The 24,563-nt window shown below is 36.8% G+C and overlaps 1 protein-coding gene across 1 annotated transcript in view; it reads right to left on the minus strand.

Annotated features, from left to right (window-relative positions):
• The window catches only part of LOC117331742 (voltage-dependent calcium channel subunit alpha-2/delta-1-like), a 141,827-nt gene that overhangs the window by 93,215 nt on the left and 24,049 nt on the right, over positions 1–24,563 (minus strand).

Below are 24,563 nucleotides of genomic sequence, written 5' to 3' on the forward strand. Positions count from 1 at the left end.
ATTATTCAGCACAATCCATGTCTATCATTACCAATGATATTGTTTGTTATTTGAAAACAGTTCCAGAGTTTATGGCCCAATATATAACTGTACCTAACTCTATTCAGACATTATACTTATAGACATCCACCTCAGGGATAGTCTGTTACTCAACCGATAATCGGCCAGTGTGTATCAGACCATTAACTTATTATATAATATTGACAATAACTGATGTATGAATGATTGCTGGTCTACACAATGCTGTGACTGACCTTACAAAATTGGTGCAATAGCCGTTCTTATTTTCACCACCTGGGAAATTGTTTTCACATTTAACACTATATATACATATTCGATTAGGGCCCAGATGCTTGAATTTTAACAATTTTGTCAAAAAGTGCATGAGAACGGTTCTGTAATTGATGTCCGACACAAATATGAGCCAGCACCCCTATGGGAGCACAAAGAGCATTACTACCAAATGTAACTGAACTTGGTCAATAAATATTTAGTGAAGTCCTTTATAGGACAAAACTTGTCTTGCTATATTTTCATTAGTATGTAAGTAATACAGAAACAGAAAAAATACAGACAAGCTAAACCATGCCATCATTTAGTCAGTTTAACAACATGTCATTTGTCTCGGATCGGTTGATTATTGTGAACAACACTTATGTCCTTTAGTCATGGTACAGTTGTGCTCAGCCAGAAGTTATACTACAGCATAGATCATGTATATATATAATGCAGCAAGAACAAAAATTATGGTATTGACATTTAGCTTGCATGAATAAATTATTAATTGTTGAAATTTTCGAACCTGCCATTGGTTCTGAATGGGTGTACACATTATTTTTTTCCTTTTCCATTGTTATATTGAAACATCAAAAGGAACAATCAACTACAACATGTACAGCTACAGATTATATATAGTCAATTCTTTCTTTACAGATGCAAATATTTACAATTTGCTTCCAAAACAGTATAATTATTTTTTTGGGTAGACAAATTGTTTTTCATGGCATGTATTACAAACTGAAAATTTGGCTCCTTTCTGAGAGCTGGATAAGATATTGTGTGCTGTTGAGAAATAATACTGATGACATTTATTGCATTAAGAGAGTAATTTTCCTTTAAAAAAAAAATATGGCTGGCACAAAACAACAAAAGCCGTTGATATAGTGGAGAGAGAGGTGACTGGGAACTATATACTTATGATTACAGGACAGAAACAAGGAAGACAGATCCGGTGGTCAAATCCTCTTTTATTAATAGTGCAGAAAGGTGATCACAAACAATTTACCATCATATAAACTTGTTATCGCGAATTGTCAACAACATCATATCTCAAGCATCTACTTAATCCCATCATGAACACAACAATATTCAGATCACATCCGGTAAATCTTGTTAGACAAAATCGATGAAATCTTGTCACTGCCAATTTCCCCCTCAAATGTCATTATTACCACACATTCTCTCCAGAAAAAATGGCTGAAACCCCATCTGATGACTACATCATAAGCTTAGACAAAATAGTTGATATCTTATTGGTAACAAAATAATGTATACCTGTTAAGATAAGTCTGTAGCATATAGTTATAGACAAACATGAAAATTTCATTTCTGACAATTCTTTTTTTTAAACATTGTCACTTCTCAACATGTATAGCTGCTCTTCAGAAGAAATTATGGCTGAGATTTCTTCATCACCACATATATCCATCTTCTCAGTAGACGATATGGCTAAATATTCGTCAACAAATTTTTGCCTAATACATTTCCGAATTAGCAAAATGAATATCAGATCTACAGCCTATTACAACACATTTGAAAGTTGTGTTAATTTCATTTGTGTAGAATGTAATGGCTTCAGTGATCCTAGTACATGGTAACAGTCATAAATAAGGGATAGACTTCCATTCCTACGACAGCTATAACCCACAGTAACAGCAGTTCGTAAAAGGTTCCAGATGGATTTATAGTCTATTAGCACTGGTGACAAGTTTGAGTTCCTTGCATAGATACACTGATTAGATTCCATAAAACTATCTTGAACACTACAGATAAAATTAAAAAAAAAAAAAATATCTTTAAGAGAATACTGAAGAAGAAAAAAGAGTAATTTGTTTGATACTTGATATTAAGATTGAAATGTTATGATAACTTCAGATGTACACATAGCTGCAAAGAAGTAAATACAAGTTAAAAGCAAGAAAAATCAACCATTTCATCAGTAACAATTGGTGCCATTTAATACAGAAAGAGATTGGATTATTTTTATTTCTTTATTTCAATATGAGTAACTGTAGGCCAAGTTTATTCATTTCGAAAAACTACAGGATAATCTTGGCCCATATCGTAATTAAACCTATGGCCAGCTCTCTTGCTTATTTCAATAAAAACATATCAAACATATTTGACATCTGTGACCTAGAAAGTTAATCAAGGTTGTTCATTTGAATAAACTTTGTACCCCTTCATCCTAGCATTCTACTGGCCCAATATCAAGTCTATAGGCTTCTTGGTTTTGAAGTAGTAGTCATTTTAACATCTTATAGAAATTTGAACCATTGTCAAGGTCATTCATTTGAACAAACTTGTTAGCTGTTCATCCCAGCATGCTTCAGGCCCAATATCAGGTCTCATGGTCCCTTGATTATTGAGAAGAAGTAGTTTAAAGGGATAAGTTGAAGATAGATGACGCACCATGACATCCATGTAATTAAAAGAAGACAATTTTTTATTTGTGCTCTGTGCCTTTCATGTATTCAAAAATTATCTATCATTGCATATTATTTATTTTATCTTATATCTTTCTCTTTAAATTTTAAAAACACACTACATATAAAACATTATGGCTATGTCATATGAAAAGCTTGTGGCAAATCAAATTATTGAAGTCGTTTGATAGATTCCATTGGACATAGCCACTCATGTTAGATCCTCTATATCTTGGACTGAAAACACAGAAATGCTACCTTACTAATGGATGGTTTATTTACGACTCCAATATTTGAACAAGGTGTATATTGTTTCATCAAATGATAAAAACAGATTTAAAGATGATTTGAGCATGTGGATCCATCATTGTGGTCGTAATGCAGAGGATCGCATTACAGCATAGATTCTTACACTTGCAGCTCTGATGGTCGATGCCTTAATCAGAGAAACAGTTTGATGTGTCTCAATACACCCCAGCAGCTTCTCTTCACCTCAACTCCATCATTAACATGATATAATCCTGGCAATATCTCCAAGACAGTCATAAACTATCACCAGTGCCCATCAGACAATGACACTTTAATGTAGCTCTAATTGTCGACTTTGTAACAAACAGAGAAGAGAAATCCATCAGCAACGTCAGTGAGAATCATCCTTCAACAATCCTAGGTTGTTAAATGAAGCAGAATTGTAAGATTCACTTGTCTACCTGTCGTTAGACATCTCCATGGTCCATCCATGAAATCATGTAAATCTCCACAAGAGATGAATCATTCCTTAATCAAACGTAAATTAGCACCTACATCAACCCACTGGTCCCAGAGAAGATTGCATGACCTTACAGTAAACTAACAAGCATATTGACTTCATACATAAACTAGCCACAAGCAGGACTCTGGTGAATTACTGGTAGCTCAGCATATAGTATTCTATCTTTTAACTTGACCTATGTTTAACTTGAGCTAAAGCTAAACATTCTTTAAATGCAAACCATAACCTACCAAGTCTGACTTTGATCTAAAGTATCTTAAGCTAGGTGACTTAGCACCTACAAACTTTGATCTATAGTATCTTAAGCTAGGTGACTTAGCACCTACAAACTTTGATCTAAGGTATCTAAAGCTTGTGACTTAGCACCTACAAACTTTGATCTAAGGTATCTAAAGCTTGTGACTTAGCACCTACAAACTTTGATCTAAGGTATCTAAAGCTTGTGACTTAGCACCTACAAACTTTGATCTATAGTATCTTAAGCTAGGTGACTTAGCACCTACAAACTTTGATCTAAGGTATCTAAAGCTTGTGACTTAGCACCTACAAACTTTGATCTAAGGTATCTAAAGCTAGGTGACTTAGCACCTACAAACTTTGATCTAAGGTATCTAAAGCTAGGTGACTTAGCACCTACAAACTTAGATCTAAGGTATCTTAAGCTAGGTGACTTAGCACCTACAAACTTTGATCTAAGGTATCTAAAGCTTGTGACTTAGCACCTACAAACTTTGATCTAAGGTATCTAAAGCTAGGTGACTTAGCACCTACAAACTTTGATCTAAGGTATCTAAAGCTATGTGATTTAGCACCTACAAACTTTGATCTAAGGTATCTAAAGCTATGTGACATAGCACCTACAAACTTTGATCTAAGGTATCTAAAGCTAGGTGACTTAGCACCTACAAACTTTGATCTAAGGTGACCTTTTAAGGATGATCTAGGCAGCATCTCCACTCAACTGTAGTTGTACAAGCTTGAATTTGCTGAAATGGCATCGCAGAGTGATGAATGCACATGCAGTCAGGTGATAGATTGTTAGTTTCACAGATCATCTTTGTAACTCAGAATCTTACAGATTCAATGAAGAACTTTATGGCACACGAGCTGACAGTGAAAGTCAACAGATCTTAAACATAAAAAATTCTTCTCGTCTAAATCTGTATCCAATATCAGTTATATGTATATAACAAGCAGACTGTATCATGAGACATCCTCAGGATTGTAACTTGTCACATCAAATTCAGAATTACAGCAGAATTATACACCATTTATTTCATGCAGTGTGAATAACCTTCATCAGTAAGGGAAGCAAATTGTACAAAAACAAATGTTAGAATTGTTGGGAACAATATATGGTAGCTTGGTTGATATTATAGATATTTTAAACATAAAAATATTACAAGTGATGTTGTCATGTTAAGGTGTAAAATATCAATATGTAAAATAATTAAATGTATTGTGTATAAATTAATCTTCTGATGAATCATAACACCATGCAATTACAAAAGCTGGTTATGAATACCTATTTATCACCTAACAGACCACTTATCACCTTTTTCCATTTTCTTCTTTTTTATATCATAACTTCAACATATCATGTATGCATCCAGATACATTATAAAAAGAGACTTGGAGTGAAAATATTGTCATTATATATTTTATTTCAAGTCAGTCAGATAATAGCTGTTTTCATGAACGTCGCAAAAAGTGATCCACCTAACATGAGGCTCAATTCACATCAGATTAATATAAAACTTGTCCCAGACTTTCCATTCCACCTCTTTAGATGAAGGCCAGATATATTCAGAATGTTTTATAAATCTTGTATGACAGTCACATGGAAACTCATGTAAGATCTTTTTTAATTGGAGTTCTTTGATTGACAAACATGATTCATCAATCCACCATTAATACATAGTGGATCGGTAATCAATTTACCATGATTAGAAAATAATATTTCTTTTGACATTTTTGTTTCCACTTCAGAATGCAGTGTAACGAATTATGACTGACTCTAGGGGGTAAGCATTATACAGGTATTAGCTGTATAAAAACACCATTACCACTACGGATAGTTATCCTGTGATCTACAGACAGTATGGCCTGTTTCAGTGTGGATATTCCGTGACAGGACAATCAAGTGGTTGTCCTCTAATTTGGCTAAGAGACTGATCAATGTAACAGTAATTATAGTCACACCCTGGGCCATTATACTGGTTACAGATTACCCAGGTATAGACAATGTAACAGTAATTATAGTCACACCCTGGGTCATTATACTGGTTACAGATTACCCAGGTATAGACACTGTAACAGTAATTATAGTCACACCCTGGGCCATTATACTGGTTACAGATTACCCACAGACAATGTAACAGTAATTATAGTCACACCCTGGGCCATTATACTGGTTACAGATTACCCACAGACAATGTAACAGTACTTATAGTCACACCCTGGGCCATTATACTGGTTACAGATTACCCACAGACAATGTAACAGTAATTATAGTCACACCCTGGGCCATTATACTGGTTACAGATTACCCACAGACAATGTAACAGTAATTATAGTCACACCCTGGGCCATTATACTGGTTACAGATAACCCAGGTATAGACAATGTAACAGTAATTATAGTCACACCCTGGGCCATTATACTGGTTACAGATTACCTAGGTATAGACAATGTAACAGTAATTATAGTCACACCCTGGGCCATTATACTGGTTACAGATTACCCAGGTATAGACACTCTGACAGTAATTATAGTCACACCCTGGGCCATTATACTGGTTACAGATTACCCAGGTATAGACACTGTAACAGTAATTATAGTCACACCCTGGGCCATTATACTGGTTACAGATTATCCACAGACAATGTAACAGTAATTATAGTCACACCCTGGGCCATTATACTGGTTACAGATTACCTAGGTATAGACAATGTAACAGTTAAATTATAGTCACACCCTGGGCCATTATACTGGTTACAGATTACCCATAGACAATGTAACAGTAATTATAGTCACACCCTGGGCCATTATACTGGTTACAGATTACCTAGGTATAGACAATGTAACAGTAATTATAGACACACCCTGGGCCATTATACTGGTTACAGATTACCCAGGTATAGACAATGTAACAGTAATTATAGTCACACCCTGGGCCATTATACTGGTTACAGATTACCCAGGTATAGACAATGTAACAGTAATTATAGTCACACCCTGGGCCATTATACTGGTTACAGATTACCCAGGTATAGACAATGTAACAGTAATTATAGTCACACCCTGGGCCATTATACTGGTTACAGATTACCCAGGTATAGACACTGTAACAGTAATTATAGTCACACCCTGGGCCATTATACTGGTTACAGATTACCCAGGTATAGACAATGTAACAGTAATTATAGTCACACCCTGGGCCATTATACTGGTTACAGATTACCCAGGTATAGACACTGTAACAGTAATTATAGTCACACCCTGGGCCATTATACTGGGTTACAGATTACCCAGGTATAGACACTGTAACAGTAATTATAGTCACACCCTGGCGGCATTATACTGGTTACGATTACCCAGGTATAGACAATGTAACAGTAATTATAGTCACACCCTGGGCCATTATACTGGTTACAGATTACCCAGGTATAGACAATGTAACAGTAATTATAGTCACACCCTGGGCCATTATACCGGTTACAGATTACCCAGGTATAGACAATGTAACAGTAATTATAGTCACACCAGAAATTTAGCTGTACAAGTTGTGTATATAATGTCTCAACAACACACGAGCCTTAAGATAAGGCAAAAAGTCTCAGAGCACACCAATGGCAATAAATTCATATTCTAAAATCAAATCAGGCAAATATGTCACCCAATATATTCAAGTTCACCATGGCCAATGGATAGATTTTATATATCGGCAATGCCTGGTAAATAAAATTATCACCAGTAAATTCATATTTTGAAATTAAAATTGGGCAATCAAATCAGGAAAAAGATTTAGATTTGTACACCATGTAACATTCTGAAACTGGTGATTTTTTTGATTTTATTTCGTAATATCCAGACAAAAACAGCTGCCCCATATCACTGATAGCAGTACACAGATGATCGTAACAATGTAATGGTCGTATGTAGATCAATGGCAGACATCATCAGCTCCAGTAGACCTGCTAATCACTTCCCAATGTTAGGCCACAACAAACAGTACACATGTGGTCCTCATGTACTTCATCACCATAAGTCCCTGCTTAGCCAGTCCTATCATTACCCTTACTATAAAACAGGCCCCATCACATAGGTCCTTCGATCTGGCCGATCTGGCCGTTCCTCTGATACAGTAAAATCAACAACAACATCACATAGGTCCTTCGATCTGGCCGATCTGGCCGTTCCTCTGATACAGTAAAATCAACAACAACATAATTTATAATCTGAATTCATGAAACAATTTTCAATTTCGGTCAAATGATCGTAAGAGGTAAAACCTGGAATTGAACTTAACATCGCCAAGGGATGTCCCTTTAAGGAGGTTTTTAAAATAATGGGATCTTCAAATTCCTTTCTGCTATAGAAAAGATCACATATTTTGAACACATTTCAACCCTTTGCCAGAGGATACGCCTTTGCCAAATATTATTTAAATCACTTCAATTTACTTGTAATTAAGAAGTTAGATTAACCCTATTACAATGAAAAACCATTTTTGATCCGACCAACTATATCTCTTAGAGGCTGCCCCCTTTATTATATCACTTTAAATCCCCTTGACCCTGGGCTTCCTCTTTAATCTCTTAAACTAAACAGATAGATGAACTGGTCATTTCTCAAAAGTACCTTAATTACAGTGTATCCACATTAGACAAGCAACACTGTCTGTTCCACATCTCTCTTTACAACATTGATCATCATCCTGTATAGTAGATCTGTGACTTAGTAAGATTTAAATCCTATCACCAAACTATCTCCAACTCATTTCAAATTCTGGACCCAATGCTTGACATTTCATGCACTTTATCATCAGAAATACTCATTATACAACAGGGAGCCTCATCATGTGTTTATAAGACAATGAATTCCATTGACCAAGACACAGATTCTTCATACTGTAATTCTGTTATAACAGCATGTCAGATAGAACAGCTTACATACCAGGAATGTACCTCCCAATGATTTGAACCTGGAATCGGACAGTTGTTAGATTTTACTGGGTTCGAGTTTCCATGTCAACTTCGTTATTTCAACAGACATAAATTTATCAAGTCTTTCATCACTGCAGGCAAAAGATCTTGTTTTTCTCTTCGTTTTAAGATATAAGTGAACCTATATAAGCTTGTTTTACTGTAATCCTGTGACAGTGGGTAAATCACAGATCTAAGCCATAAATATTCATCTGTGTTATTTCTGTAACCAAAAGAGAATTTTCAGGTTTCTGGATAGAATAATTATGGTTTTCTAATAGCCATCAAGGCCCACATGTTCCATAATCAGAGAAATCTCCAAGTGCTTCCTTTTAGTCCAGGAAGTGTCTTCATGATCATGGCATAGTTAGTTCTGCTAGAGTTAGAACAAAAGAGTGTATTAGTCTGACATGAAATGGTAGTCCTTTATCACCTTTTGATAGCCATTGCTTGAAAGTATAAAAACGGTACACATCCCATAGGATATAGGAAATTTAAGAATCTCTCAAAGAAATTCCTCAAGGTTATTTCCAATATACCCCATATGTACACTACAATAATTCATGCCAATTTTATTTTGAAGGTTGCTATCAATTTGAAAAAGACAAAAGCAGTCTTCAAAAAATTGTCATAGCTGTGCAGACAAATAGATACGTAATTCATCAAATCATTAATACATAGCAGATATAAACATGGATATATTCTAGGCTTGTGTGTATAATGGTATAAACTAGCTACTAAATATCAAACTAATATACATACGAATAAATTAAGGCAATGTTAACATTTAAACACAGAAATACTCAGTGGTTATATGTAACCTTAAAACTGTGCAATCACTAGATAACTATCTAATTAACAGTAAAAATCATGGAAAATTTCATGTTCATGACTTGGATCTTTATATGTAGTGCACCTAAAGACAGACCAGTGTCCATGATTAGTGTGTTTATATAAATAACATTGACCTGTCCATAACTAGTGTGGTTAAACATTATGAACTGTCCATGACTAGTAGTTAGGTTAAACAATGATCACTCCATGACTTACCATGGTTAAACAGTGACTTATCCATGACTAATGTGGTTAAACACTGACCTGTCCATGACTTATGTGGTTAAACATCAACCTGACCATGACCAGGGTGATGAAACACTGACTTGTTCATGACCAATGTGGTTGAGTACTGACCTGTCCATGACTAATGTGGTTTAACAGTGACCTGTACATGACTTGTGTGGTTTAACAGTGACTTGTCCATGACCAGTGTGGTTGAACATTAACCTGTCATAACTAGTGCAGTTAAACATTGACCTGTCCATGACTATAACACTGCATGACCTGTCCGTGTTTATAAACTCCAGAACATGGCCATTTATAATCTGTATAATTGATGCTGATCAGAAAATGCAAATGACATTTTCCTGTCCAAGTTCAAATAAACCATTATTGTAAGAAATACAAAAGTTGATCTAAAAGAGGACTTCTTATAATTTCTACTGATATAGAAATTATATAAACCCATTATTAAGTATAAATGTTACCTTAGAAATACAGACTTCCATAAACTGGATATTTCAGTAAAGGCTACACGTACAGCTTCTAAACTATGCTGTCTATTGAATTTTAAACAGTGTATACATTCTAGACAACTTACTGCATCTAATGGTATGAATATTATATTCTTCATTAAGATAGTTATCAAGTTATTTATTGTTTTAATATAAAACAAACACAACCTCTTAAACTAGCTTTAGCTCAGAAAGTCTTCCTTACCATATGGTCACCATGGGGACAGACCCTTCCCTTACACATTCCTAAATAACTAAAGATGAAAAATTTCACAAAATATAAAACAAATGCAATTAGTTTTCAATTGAATTGTATATCACTGGGGCTGACTTGAGTTTAGAAGTGTAAAAACACGTAAAATAGTGTATACTGGGAAGGGAGATGTATAACATAGTACATTGTTAGAGTTTGATATTCGTGGAGGTAACACTGTGTGTTATGATTCTACTTTAGTGATATTTGGCTGAGAAAAACATTCCCCAATGGTCGGGTATGTGAACATACAAGCCCTTGTACATTTACAGGGATGTAGTGACATGCATTTGAAATAGCCTAAATCTCCTCTTTGCAATTTCATTCTTAAAAGAAAAAAAGACAATACCAGCTCAAATCTGAGAATAATTGAAGCTTAAATTTGACAACGTGATTACCACATCATCAGTTCTGGATTGAAATTATTGGCGTAGAAAGATTTTATGGCATTTCCAATGATTGGTTTTTATCTCCTGATGCTACATCAAAGACCAGCAATCTTGTTAGTGTCTTTGTTCAGTAAAACAAACTTAAGGTAGAGGTCATTTTGAGGACCTGGCTTCTGTTTGATTTATAGTATGTAAGTTAATACACAAACCTGTACTGCATGTGCTTATTCTTTCTGATCAGGAACATAAAACAGACTGTTTGTGTACAGTTAACTGTCTGGAGAAGCTTTAATTATCCTCACACAAGTTGTTTATGCATTTCTTCTCTCAGATCAATAATTCACAAGAATGTAGCACCTTGCTTTAACAATACAAGCACATTTTAATCTGGTATGCTTAAATTCTGAATAACATTCACTGACATATACAAACAGCCTCTGCATCTACTGCATGTCAAGTCCTAAAAATCTTCAGACTATCTCCTGCAGCTGTGTGTAAAGAAATGCATGTCCTATATAATGCAATGATTGTGTTTGTGCTTGGCTGCTGATGAATTACAACCTGTACAGGTAGCTTAACGAGTGTGAATTACACTGATCAATCAATCCGAGGTACATAAAGTACACATAGTTCTAGCTCTAAATTATACAATACCTTTCATCAAGTTTTCTTTTTTTTTCTTAATAAATCCATGAAATGTTTTTGTGTCTGATATTGGAGGATAATCATTTTGAACACCAGGACATGTATTCTTATTTTCAGCTGTAATAACTAGACTACATCACTAATCAATATAGTTTTATCTAAATGCACCATTATCAAGAAGAAATTTAATGTTCAACCAGAAAAAAATATATACATTAATTCTCCAAGAGTAAGGCTTAAAAGCAATGGTGACAGTTATGACTTCATATGTTTCCTGCTACATCTTTCCAAGACTATTAGACGAAGTTCAGGAGGCATTTTGAAAGCTAACTTTACTGCTTCATGAAGGTCAACAAAATGGATTTATGAGAGCAATCAGGACACAAGAAGCTATACATCCTTACTGAAGAGTACCACACTGTGGTTATGTTTCTATAGATAGTCTGTCCTTTCAACAACATTTGAAAAATGCTGACCTTCAGGCTTGATCTTATATATACGATAGATGCTTGAAGTTTCCAGTCAAACCTTATGTCTGGGCAGAGAGCTCTGCTGATGTTAAAAAGACCATAAGCCATTGATTTGAAAGATGGGCTTTTCACATGAGCTGAGATTTGATGGTGGTTGATGGCTTTACAATGACCTTTGATAAAATGCGACCTTGGAATCTCCCCTGCATGTCAGTCATGCATCTTCTTCACCCTTTACCATGACCTGCCATGATGGACTGGTGTTGCCTGGCTACAGAAGATGAGGGCTTCATGTCCCAGAGGACTTCATATTGAAGTCAGCTCTGTCTACTGAGCAATAAAACATAGTAGTAGAATATGCTGTAGTTGAAATCTACAGTTCCCTCAACAAGGTCATCAGAAGAAATGTGGAGTCAGTAGCAGTTGAATCCATTTACAAGGCCGTTAAAATTACATTGGAGCATTTGGAATCTATATAGCTTCACAGTTCAAAGGGGATGCCTACATTTAGGAGCAGTGTAAATGAACAACTATTAGTTTATGTAAAAGTTAGAATCCACAGCTCACTCAGTGGCAATGAAGTTCTATAGTTCAAAGAGGATACATATAATTAGGAGCAATCGGAATGAAGATATACATGAAAAAGTTTACACAGAAGTTAGAATCTATTAAGATTCTCTACAGGGGAATGAATTTGGAATTTTGTCTAAAGGATGATGAGTTAGAATTCCTTCTAAAGGGCATTAATAAAGTTTGAATTCCCTCTTAACCCTGGCACTGAAGTTGGAATCCCCTCTAAACGTAAATAGCAATGAAGTTGGAATTCCCTCTAAAGTGAAATAAAGTTGGAATTTCCTTTAAAGGTCAATGGAGTTGGAATTCACTCTAAAGGGCAATGAAGTAGGAATTCCCTCTAAAGCGAAACAAAGTTAGAATTCCCTCTCAAGTGAAATAAAGTTGGAATTCCCTCTAAAGTGAAATAAAGTTGGAATTTCCTTTAAAGGTCAATGGAGTTGGAATTCACTCTAAAGGGCAATGAAGTAGGAATTCCCTCTAAAGAAAAAAATAAAGTTGGAATTCCTTCTAAAGTGAAATAAAATTGGAATTCCCTCTATAGGTCAATGAAGTTGGAATTTCCACTAAAGCGAAATAAAGTTGGAATTCCCTCTAAAGCGAAACAAAGTTAGAATTCCCTCTCAAGTGAAATAAAGTTGGAATTCCCTCTAAAGGTCAATGAAGTTGGAATTTCCACTAAAGGGCATTGAAGTTGGAATTCTCTTTAAAGGTCAATGAAGTTGAAATTCCCTTGAAAGGTCAATGAAGTTTGAATTCCCTCTACAGGGCATTGAATTTGGAATTCCCTCTAAAGGACAATGAAGTTGAAATTCCCTTTAAAGGGCACTGAAGGTGGGAATTCCCTCTCAAGGGCAACAAAGTCGGAATTCACACTAAAGGGCAATGTAGTTGGAATCCCTTTCTCAAGGACAAGGCAGTTGGAATTCCCAATAAACGACAATGAACTTGCAATCACCCATAAAGGTCAATGAAGTTGTAATTCTCTCTAAAGGGCAATGAAGTTGGAACTACCTCTAAAGGGCAATGAAGTTGGAAATTCCTCTTAAGAAAAATAGAATTGGGAATTCCCTCTAAAGGGCATTGTAGTTGAAATTCCCTTTGTCCCAGTCCTTCAACCCTTTGCCGCACTCCTTCACCCCTTTGCCCAACTCCTTCACCCCTTTGCCCCACTCCTTCACCCCTTTGCCCAACTCCTTCACCCCTTTGCCCCACTCCTTCACCCCTTTGCCCCACTCCTTCACCCCTTTGCCCCACTCCTTCACCCCTTTGCCCAACTCCTTCACCCCTTTGCCCCACTCCTTCACCCCTTCACTCACTCCTTCACCCCTTTGCCCCACTCCTTAACCCCTTCACTCACTCCTTCACCCCTTTACCCCACTCCTTCACCCATTTGCCCACTCCTTCACCCCTTTACCCCACTCCTTCACCCCTTTGCCCCACTCCTTCACCCCTTCACTCACTCCTTCATCCCTTTGTCCCACTCCTTCACCACTTTGCCCCACTCCTTCACCACTTTGCCCAACTCCTTCACCCATTCACTCACTCCTTCATTCCTTTGCCCACTCCTTCACCCCTTTACCCCACTCCTTCATCCCTTTGCCCAACTCCTTCACCCCTTTACCCCACTCCTTCCTCCCTTTGCCCCACTCCTTCACCACTTTGCCCCACTCCTTCACCACTTTGCCCAACTCCTTCACCCCTTCACTCACTCCTTCATTCCTTTGCCCACTCCTTCACCCCTTTACCCCACTCCTTCACCCCTTTTACCCCACTCCTTCACCCTTTGCCCCCACTCCTTCCTCCCTTTGCCCAACTCCTTCACCCCTTTACCCCACTCCTTCCTCCCTTTACCCACTCCTTCCTCCCTTTGCCCCACTCCTTCACCCCTTTACCCCACTCCTTCACCCCTTTGCCCAACTCCTTCACCCCTTTACCCCACTCCTTCACCCCTTTACCCCACTCCTTCACCCCTTTGCCCAACTCCTTCACCCCTTCACTCACTCCTTCATTCCTTTGCCCCACTCCTTCACCCCTTTGCCCCACTCCTTCCTCCCTTTGCCCCACTCCTTCACCCTTTACCCCACTCCTTCATCCCTTTGCCCCACTCCTTCACCCCTTTGCCCCACTCCTTCACCCCTTTGTCCCACTCCTTCACCCCTTCACTCAGTTCTTCACCTTTCAAGTATTTACCTTGAGTTCCTTATATTCATCTCCACTTTGCCACAGTACTTCACATTTTAAATGTATATAATGAGTTTAATATTACCATCTCTTAATTGGTTCCATTCTTCAGCCATTAGTATGCCTCAACTTAACAAATGATGTCTCTAAACCCCCTGTACTTTTATTGGTACATATACCATTGTATAACCACTCACCACAAGGATTCTGATAAAATCCCCCTATTGAGTATTGATTATGTCATCATTCTTTTCTAGCCATTCCTTTATTTTACATGTACATACAGAGTACAAAAAAAAAGGTATTGAAAATTTCACTCTGACTGGGAGGTTTACAGACAAATGGTTTTAGAATCAGGAACAGAACAGCATTCTGCCATTTCTGAATGACATCACTTCCATAGCTAGGTGTCAAACGCAACATTTTACTAACGTACAGTTACTCAGGATAATTCGCTGGTGCAAAATTACAGTTGTCACTATATTGTGTTCTAAATTAATTATACAATATATGTGCATATAAAGTGCACCACACATTCCATTTAGATAAGAACATAATTGATCAGTTTTATGCCATCAGCACTCAAAGTTATGAGGCCAAAACTAAAACTCATATTTCAGGTTTCACTACCACGCAGAGTTGTGACAGCTAATGTAAAAACCAACAGCTATGTACTGTTAGTTATTGTGTACAATTCTGAATAGAATTTCAAACAAATCAAATAATATGCAAAACGGAATGTAGTTGATTACTTACATTTTGTCTATATATTTCTAATCAAATTGATATTCAATCGATGTTAAAATTTAGTTTTTGTTTTTCCAATAGACAGATATATGTGTATAAGAGACAATAACAAACTCCTGTTATCAGGGTGTCCCTCCAACATCTGACATCCTTTGTTTAATGTCCTTCACTAATTCACTGGCTCAAGTTGATGAAATTGGGTTTGCTAAATTATGAAGAAAGCTTAATTTCTACCATTTCTAGTTGCCAAATGACATGGTATATATATATATATACTAAAGGTATTATATATATAGCAGTCATTGATTCCAAAACCAAAATATGAAATTAAGTTCATGCAAAGTCAACATGATCCAAATGAAAATTAGATCAAACATCCTATTTGCCATCTTCGGACACAGTTATAAAAATCTGAAAATTGAGCAAATGGATAATGAATGGACATGCATCAAGGAACAGTGCATTAAAAGCATAAATATTCAATTTCTATCATAAATTTATAACAACTACTCATAATTACAAAGTAGCGCTAATGATTTTAATCAAATTTTGAATTTCTGAACATTGATTTTGTGTTGAATTCCTTGAAAAGTGATGAAAACAATCCTCCCATCCTCAGATAAGATCCAGAAGGATAATTATAAGGATGAAAGAAATGATGATACAAATGTGTCCTTGTATGCCAGACTCTGAAATTGGTGTTACAACCTATTCATCGTGAAGATTTTATCAGTAAAATATCAGGTTTTACAGTAAAAATTAAATTGATATTTTTCCTATCATGACAAATATTCTTTCACATTAAACCATCAAACACTGAGAGCCAAAAAAGTGAGAAAAATACCAACTAACCCACAGTCCTGACGCTCACCAACTAACCCACGGTCCCGACGCTCACCAACTAACCCATGGTCCTGACGCTCACCAACTAACCTATGGTCCTGACGCGCACCAACTAACCTACAGTCCTGACGCTCAACAACTAACCCACGGTCCTGACGCTCACCAACTAACCCACGGTCCTGACGCTCACCAACTAACCCACGGTCCCGTCGCTCACCAACTAACCCATGGTCCCGTCGCTCACCAACTAACCCACGGTCCTGACGCTCACCAACTAACCCATGGTCCTGACGCTCACCAACTAACCCACGGTCCGGACGCTCACCAACTTACCCATGGTCCTGACGCTCACCAACTAACCCATGGTCCTGACGCTCACCAACTAACCGATGGTCCTGACACTCACCAACTAACCCATGGTCCTGACGCTCACCAACTAACCCACAGTCCTGATGCTCACCAACTAACCCACGGCCCTGACACTCACCAACTAACCCATGGTCCTGACACTCACCAACTAACCCATGGTCCTGACGCTCACCAACTAACCCACGGTCCCGTCGCTCACCAACTAACCCACGATCCTGACGCTCACCAACTAACCCATGGTCCTGACGCTCACCAACTAACCCACGGTCCGGACGCTCACCAACTTACCCATGGTCCTGACGCTCACCAACTAACCCATGGTCCTGACGCTCACCAACTAACCGATGGTCCTGACACTCACCAACTAACCCATGGTCCTGACGCTCACCAACTAACCCACAGTCCTGATGCTCACCAACTAACCCACGGCCCTGACACTCACCAACTAACCCATGGTCCTGACACTCACCAACTAACCCATGGTCCTGACGCTCACCAACTAACCCACAGTCCTGATGCTCACCAACTAACCCACAGTCCTGACGCTCACCAACTAACGGCTCTGAAAATAGCTAATAAACAAATACCACAAAATGATACTTTTGAAATATTTTGCTTGAAACATATTTTGGGGATCCGCATCAAGGGGGCTGCCACCTGAACATACAATATATGTGCTACTAATGGTCAAGGAATTTATCGGACAAAAACACAACTTGTCTTTTCATAATAGCATCAATGATTTTTGAAAGACTTTAAAATTATGTATTTGAAACAGCTCTTTCACTATTGAAAGGTACTGCGTTGAGACTGCAGTTACTGTATAAAGATGAACCGAAACCCCTAAAAAACGGTCTTCTGATTGGTCTAAATTCCTGAAGAAATATTTTCGGGAAACAAAGTGTACCAATCGTCCCATTGTCTCTATCCGTGAGCATCAGGAACATGGGTTACTGACAATGGATTCTGACAAAAATTACAGAATCTGATATATTTCCTAAGGAATTAACAAATCTCATATCTTTACCGAATCCTAGAAACATTATTATGCCAGGACAAAAAAAAAGACATTTTTTTAGTATTTTTATGAAACCACAATGGATAGGGCTTGTACTATGTGAACACTTATTGCCATATGAATAATGAACACACAATAATCTTTGGGCTTTTTAATGTGGGATACAATTTTTTTTCAATTTTTCATTCATGCCCATTATTCATGCATTTGTCAAAATATTTTGCATTACTTCAATAATTGTGAAATGTGTAAGTGTTATTCTTCAAGAAAGACACAAAGCATACCTGCAATATTTAAAGCGGTATTTGAATTTCCATCCTTTTTATAGCTGGCCAACATGACCCGCATGGAATTGTTGAATTACCTAGAATTTTTCATTACAAATACACCATTTCCCCAGGGAAGTACAAGCATTTTTCAAGACTCTGTAGTCACAAAGACAGTTGCACAAGCATGTACATTCTTGCTAAACAGTATTGACAGGTTAAAATTTCATTGTGTTCGGGTATACTATTATTAGGGCTCAGAGAGAAGTCACAAGTAGGTTTATTGTTTAAAACCATAGTGAAAGGCTTTAAAATTCCATGAGGTAGTAATATAAAAGTAATTGCAAGTTACTGGCTTGATGTTACAACAACTGAGCCCCAGATGCTTCGATAGCACACCTTGTCATTGTAAAATATATAGTACATGACAAGAGCAACATCCTCCAGCTACACAATATAATTGGGGCCCATATAGCCTGAAGATGATCCAAACCAATTAGTGTTAAAATCTATAAAGGGATAATGAGGGAGTCACAAACTCCACTTACACAATGTTCAACTCCATCCATGCATGCTCTAGAACAAAGGTATAATCTTTCAACTACGCGGTAGGATTTTAAGGATTTACAAGGTACTCTTTGCAGTTGATCTGGTTTCATTTACAGTTTAACTTCCCAAAACAGCTCACCTCTTGATACTGAACTAGTAACAAGAGGCCCAGGGGCCTTAACGGTCATCTGACTCTAAATTAAAACCCTTATATTATTGTAGTATGCATTCTCTGTACCAAGTATATAGTGGCACTGTTGGCCATGGTGGCCATCTTGGATTTCTGACCGACCCGATAAATAATAACACTTGGTCTGGACCATTTAAAATGTGTTTTTTAAGATGGCGGATATGGCGGCCATCTTGGATTTCAGACCAATCTAAAAGATAACAACACTTGGTCGGGATCATCTCAGGAACATTTCAGGCAAGTTTCAGCCCAACAGCACTGGTGGAACTTGAGAAGAAGTTTAAAATGTGTTTTTCAAGATGGCGGCTATGGCGGCCATCTTGGATTTCGGACCGACCCGAAAAATAACAACACTTGGTCGGGATCATATCAGAATCATTACAGGCAAGTTTCAGCTAAATAGCATTGGTGGAACTGGAGAAGAAGTCTAAAATGTGTTTTTCAAGATGGCGGCTAGGGCGGCCATCTTGGATTTCGGACCGACCCAAAAAATAACAACACTTGGTCGGGATCATCTCAGGAACATTTCAGGCAAGTTTCAGCCCAACAGCACTGGTGGAACTTGAGAAGAAGCTTAAAATGTGTTTTTCAAGATGGCGGCTATGGCGGCCATCTTGGATTTCGGACCGACCCGAAAAATAACAACACTTGGTCGGGATCATATCAGAATCATTACAGGCAAGTTTCAGCTCAATAGCATTGGTGGAACTGGAGAAGAAGTTTAAAATGTGTTTTTCAAGATGGCGGCTATGGCGGCCATCTTGGATTTCGGGCCGACCCGAAAAATAACAACACTTGGTCGGGATCATCTCAGGATCATTTCAGGCATGTTTCAGCTCAATAGCACTGGTGGAACTTGAGAAGAAGTTTAAAATGTGTTTTTCAAGATGGCGGCTATGGCGGCCATCTTGGATTTCGGACCGACCCGAAAAATAACAACACTTAGTCGGGATCATCTCAGGATCATTTCTGGCAAGTTTCAGCCCAACAGCTCTGGTGGAACTTGAGAAGAAGTTTAAAATGTGTTTTCAAAATGGCGGCTATGGCGGCCATCTTGGATTTCGGACTGACCCGAAAAATAACAACACTTGGTCAGGACCATCTCAGGATCATTTCAGGCAAGTTTCAGCTTAATCCCACTGGTGGAACTTAAGAAGAGGATTGAAATGTGAAAAGTTTACGCACGGCGGACGGCGGACGGCGCACGACGACGGACGAAGCATGATGACTATAGGTCATCCTGACCCTTTGGGTCAGATGACCTAATAAAAGGCTTCCCAATACAGATTCCTCTGAGTTTCCAGTACAGAACCAATATTTTGTCAAGAATGATTTTCATATATATATATATATATATATACCCAAAATGACTTCTGTAAACCAGCCTTACTTGAGCTAACATCACTGATGTCCGTCTAACCAAATGTGAAATCAACAGGTGAGGCAACTGTAAGCTTAGTCTTTGGATATACGTCTGTATCATGTAAACTGGTTCCTACGTAACACCTATAACTAAAGGAGCTTCATGATTTAATTGTGTTTGTATAGGCCTATAATCAACACGTTTAAGATGCATCCATGGCAAATGAACATGCATCATCGAAGTGGTATGGTATGTTTACCATAAGAAAACAAGTAGAGCTAGAAAACTGGAGTTTCGCATTTGCATGACGCCCTAAACAGGTTATTTTTGCAGTGATACAATATAGAAGCTATCAGTAGATCAGGTTATATTTTGAATACAATGTTGATGTCTTAAATAAGTCTGGTATCAATTGGTTAATTTTAAAACATTTGTTCCTATCTTGTTTGTCAAACAATTCTATTTCACAATGGAATACATATCCCCATAGCGTGCCCCATCAGCCCAGATCAGAGGTGTAGTGATCATGACAGGCAGATGCTGTGAAAGCTATATAATGTATGGCATACGTTCACAATCAGTATTAGAACTACTTTAGTTACTTTAGTTCTGAAAGATTCTTCATTATATGATTTTGTTAACTTCTGTAACATTAAAACTGATTCATATACAAAACATCATCCAATAAACAATATCCGCAGATCCTGTCAAAATGGACCAATTCTCCAAACCATGGATGAATCCTCTAGATCTGTCAAAATAAGTTCATCCATGCAAAAGAAAAAGCAGCTTATTAAAATATATAGTTTAGTTTCCCATAACAGGTCACATTTTATTTATTCTGGGTTTTCAAGACCATATGTTATCAAAATCTTTTTCCTCTGTACATGGAGGGATGAAGATCTACCTTAATTTAGCCAAAATGTACCCTTAAAAGATCGACAACCTCTGTTTTTATGACAGATATCATCTATAAGAATTTCCCAAAGCAAATATGGTCAAAATTCATTCAGTCATTCTGGACAGCAAGCATTTTAAAGGAAATGCTAACACCAGTCTGACAGACAAATAATGACAGATGTACCACACTATGCTATCAACATGTAATGATGAATACAAGTTTTTGTTATATATTACCTTCGTGTGATTGGTTTATTGAATACAGTGGATCCCACTTATTATGATGTCGGATATCATAATATCCCACTTATTACAATATGGGATATTGTAATATCATGCTTATCATAACATTTTTTCCACATCCAGAATTTTTCTCTAGAAAATCTAGAAAATTGACAGGCTTTTCACCTCCTTCTTACAAAAGACTTATAGGCATAATATTTCCAAATATGGCATTCACCCAAGTTCTACTTTTATTTCAAGTATTACGTGTCAAAAAAACAGACGAAAGAGGGGAGATAACTTGTAAATTTCGCATAACCAATCTTGTGATATCAGTTACTAAATAGCTGCTATGGCTACCATGCTGAAGTTTGTACGAGTTTGTAAAATAACACTTTGTCAGCTATCATTCCTTAACATCCCTACCAATTTTCAGTTCAATGGCACCGATGGAAATGGAGCAGAAGTTCAAAATGTGTTTTTCAAGATGGTGGCCATATTGGATTTTGGACCGACCTGTGAATACCAACACTTGATTAGTACTATCTCAGGATCATTTCAGGCAAATCTTAGCTGAATCTCACAGGTGAAATTTTGAGAAGGAGTTTAAAATGCAAATGGTCTGCATAACAGCAAATGTTACCGAAAAACTAAAGACATCAGCTGAAAGAATTTTTCAAAAAAAATCAAAACTGAATAAAATTTGGTGACCTTGGAACCCACAGCGAACTTTTTGTTCGACCTCTGACCTTAAGACCTGTAAATAGAAAAAGTTAGTGCCAGGCAGCATTATCTACCAATAATATAAATATATGACCTCTGTATTATGAATACTTTTTAAGTTATTTTCATCTTAAACTTTTAAAATATGACATCATGGCAGTCTTATTATACTTCGGACGGACCCAACAAGACTTGTTCAGGACCATCTCCAAGTCACTTCGTTTAAGTTTTTGCCCAATCCCACTGATGGATTTTGAGAAGAAGTTTAAAATGTGAATAGTCAGCATACCAAGAAGATCAAAGGAAATATTCAAACGGGCATACCATATGACGTCATGTTGGCCATATTGGATTTTGACCGACTTGAAAATGAAAATTAATCATCTTCGTACCTTTTCCAAAAACTTATTTGAAAGGCTTTTAGAATATTCTTTTTTGAGCGATCAAAAGATAGAAACACTACAAAAAACCTAAGAATAATAATAAGAAAAAGAAACAACAAAAAAACAAAAGGTCTTTTCACCAAAGGTAAAAAAACAACTAATTAATTAAGTAATTTCCCGTTTATTATGATATGGTCTAACATGAATCCATAGGTGTCAATCACTCAATCTGGATTACGCGGGGTAGCCACAGAAAAGCCTTAAAATTTCCCCTAAATCCTGATTAGGTACATCTCCTGGAATCCGAGTTAAACTTATCCTGGATTTGAGCAGTCATCGATTAAATAAACTAGGAAAACTCAGACACTTCGATCTTGGCATGATTATGTAAACGAAAGACACGCACCACCTTTCATAATTACAGTGCCTGCCCTGGCCTGGGGCTTGGTGGGAGATCACAGTCGGTCAACATGTGTGGTGCCTATATTGGTGTAATATGTATTACATCACAACTGTGGTGTCTTCATTTGACAAAGTCAGTAAATTTTGTGATTACAACTAGGGTACATCATTTCGAGAACAAACACTGGTCATATCTGTCAACAAGATTTACTCACATGAAAGCCAATAATGCTTTTCTTAATTTGGACATCAGACCTAGTGTTGCAAGAGAAATCCTTCTGATTTCAACCAAATACTCTCCGTTTAGAGAAATATTTGTTTTTTAATCAATAAAATTAAAAGTTTCCTGTGGGAATCAATTTGGACAGCATGGCACTGGAAATGATTCCTATTTGAACGTGATTGTAGTAAATATGGTGTCAAGCAGATTTATTTGGAATAAACACTACTGAAATAAGATTCATATATATATCAAACCATTTTATTTTATTTGCCGACATCTAAATAGGCCGATATTCACTAAAATGTGAGTTTTTGTTTGGACTAAAAAAGCTGACTTTGCATGACTGCAGGTTAAGTGACTGTCGCATGATGAGCATCTCAAACCAAAATGTTCCTGACATTTATGAGAATTCGAAGGTAATAAAATCAATGTTCTCATCAGAAAATCGATGAATCATGATCAATGGTGTATTATTTGAATTTAATTTTGATCAGTACAACTTAATGTTACATTACAATAGTTCTCTGATTCCAGTGTAACGTAATTTCTGACAGAGATTGAAAGTGTAAGTAGAAATAAGCTGCGATATCATCATGTGATCTTGATGACAGTGTTTCGACATCTTACCATTTGATAATCAATAAATTTTAATTTTACATTAGTTGTTACATATCTATTGTACAATGTTATTTCTGTGTTTTTCACCTTTTTCTACACTTAGTCATACAGCTCCCAATTGTAATGACCCTAACTTCTGGTTCAAGGAAAATATTATAAGATCCCGGTTATTACAATACAGTCGAATATGTAAGCGACCACTCAAGGGAAGTTGAAAAACGGTCTCTTAATGGAGAGTGGTCTCAATTACATAATAATGTAATAGAGATGGTATCTTAAATTCAATAATTGTTCATAAGCTTTTTATTCACTTTATAAACTGGCAATAATGATTTATAATATATATGAAACATGAACCACCACTTTGAATAAAAAAAAGAAAATCTTTTTTTTTATAATCATTACTGTGCTAATTTTTCATCATTATTTGTATTTTTTTTTAATTCTTTCAGCATAGCAAAATACATCGATTTAACATGAGAATTATATTTTTCTTTGGTTAATTAGATTACTTTCAAATTATTTATATATATTTTTTTAATTCTTGAAATCTTGGTCCGGATATCCGCCCCGCTTATTATTTACGTTCCTGCATTTCCTACTTTAAAAACGGTGACTTTTTCACTGGCAAATATCTGTTTTAATGTCTCAAAAAAGATAACAAATCAGGATTTAACAGCAAGTTAACTGTTTATGCATTCCTTTATTGTTATATTTCGCATGCAAATTGATATAATCATATATAAAACGTCAGAAAATCGTCAGAATTCTAGACCGTCTCTTCGCCTCCTCTCCCCTCATTTTGCATGAAAAGTAAAACTACTTGGGTGTTATAAAGGTCGCTTAATAGAGTTGAAATATATAGCGTAAACGTTCTGGAGGAATTGAAATGGTCGCTTAGAACAGAGGGTCGCTAAATAGAGATGTTCATTTGGACAGATTTGACTGTATTTTACTCTGGAAAGTAGAATATTAAAA

The sequence above is a fragment of the Pecten maximus genome, chromosome 7 (genome assembly GCF_902652985.1).
Source record: "Pecten maximus chromosome 7, xPecMax1.1, whole genome shotgun sequence".
Lineage (NCBI taxonomy): Eukaryota > Metazoa > Mollusca > Bivalvia > Pectinida > Pectinidae > Pecten > Pecten maximus.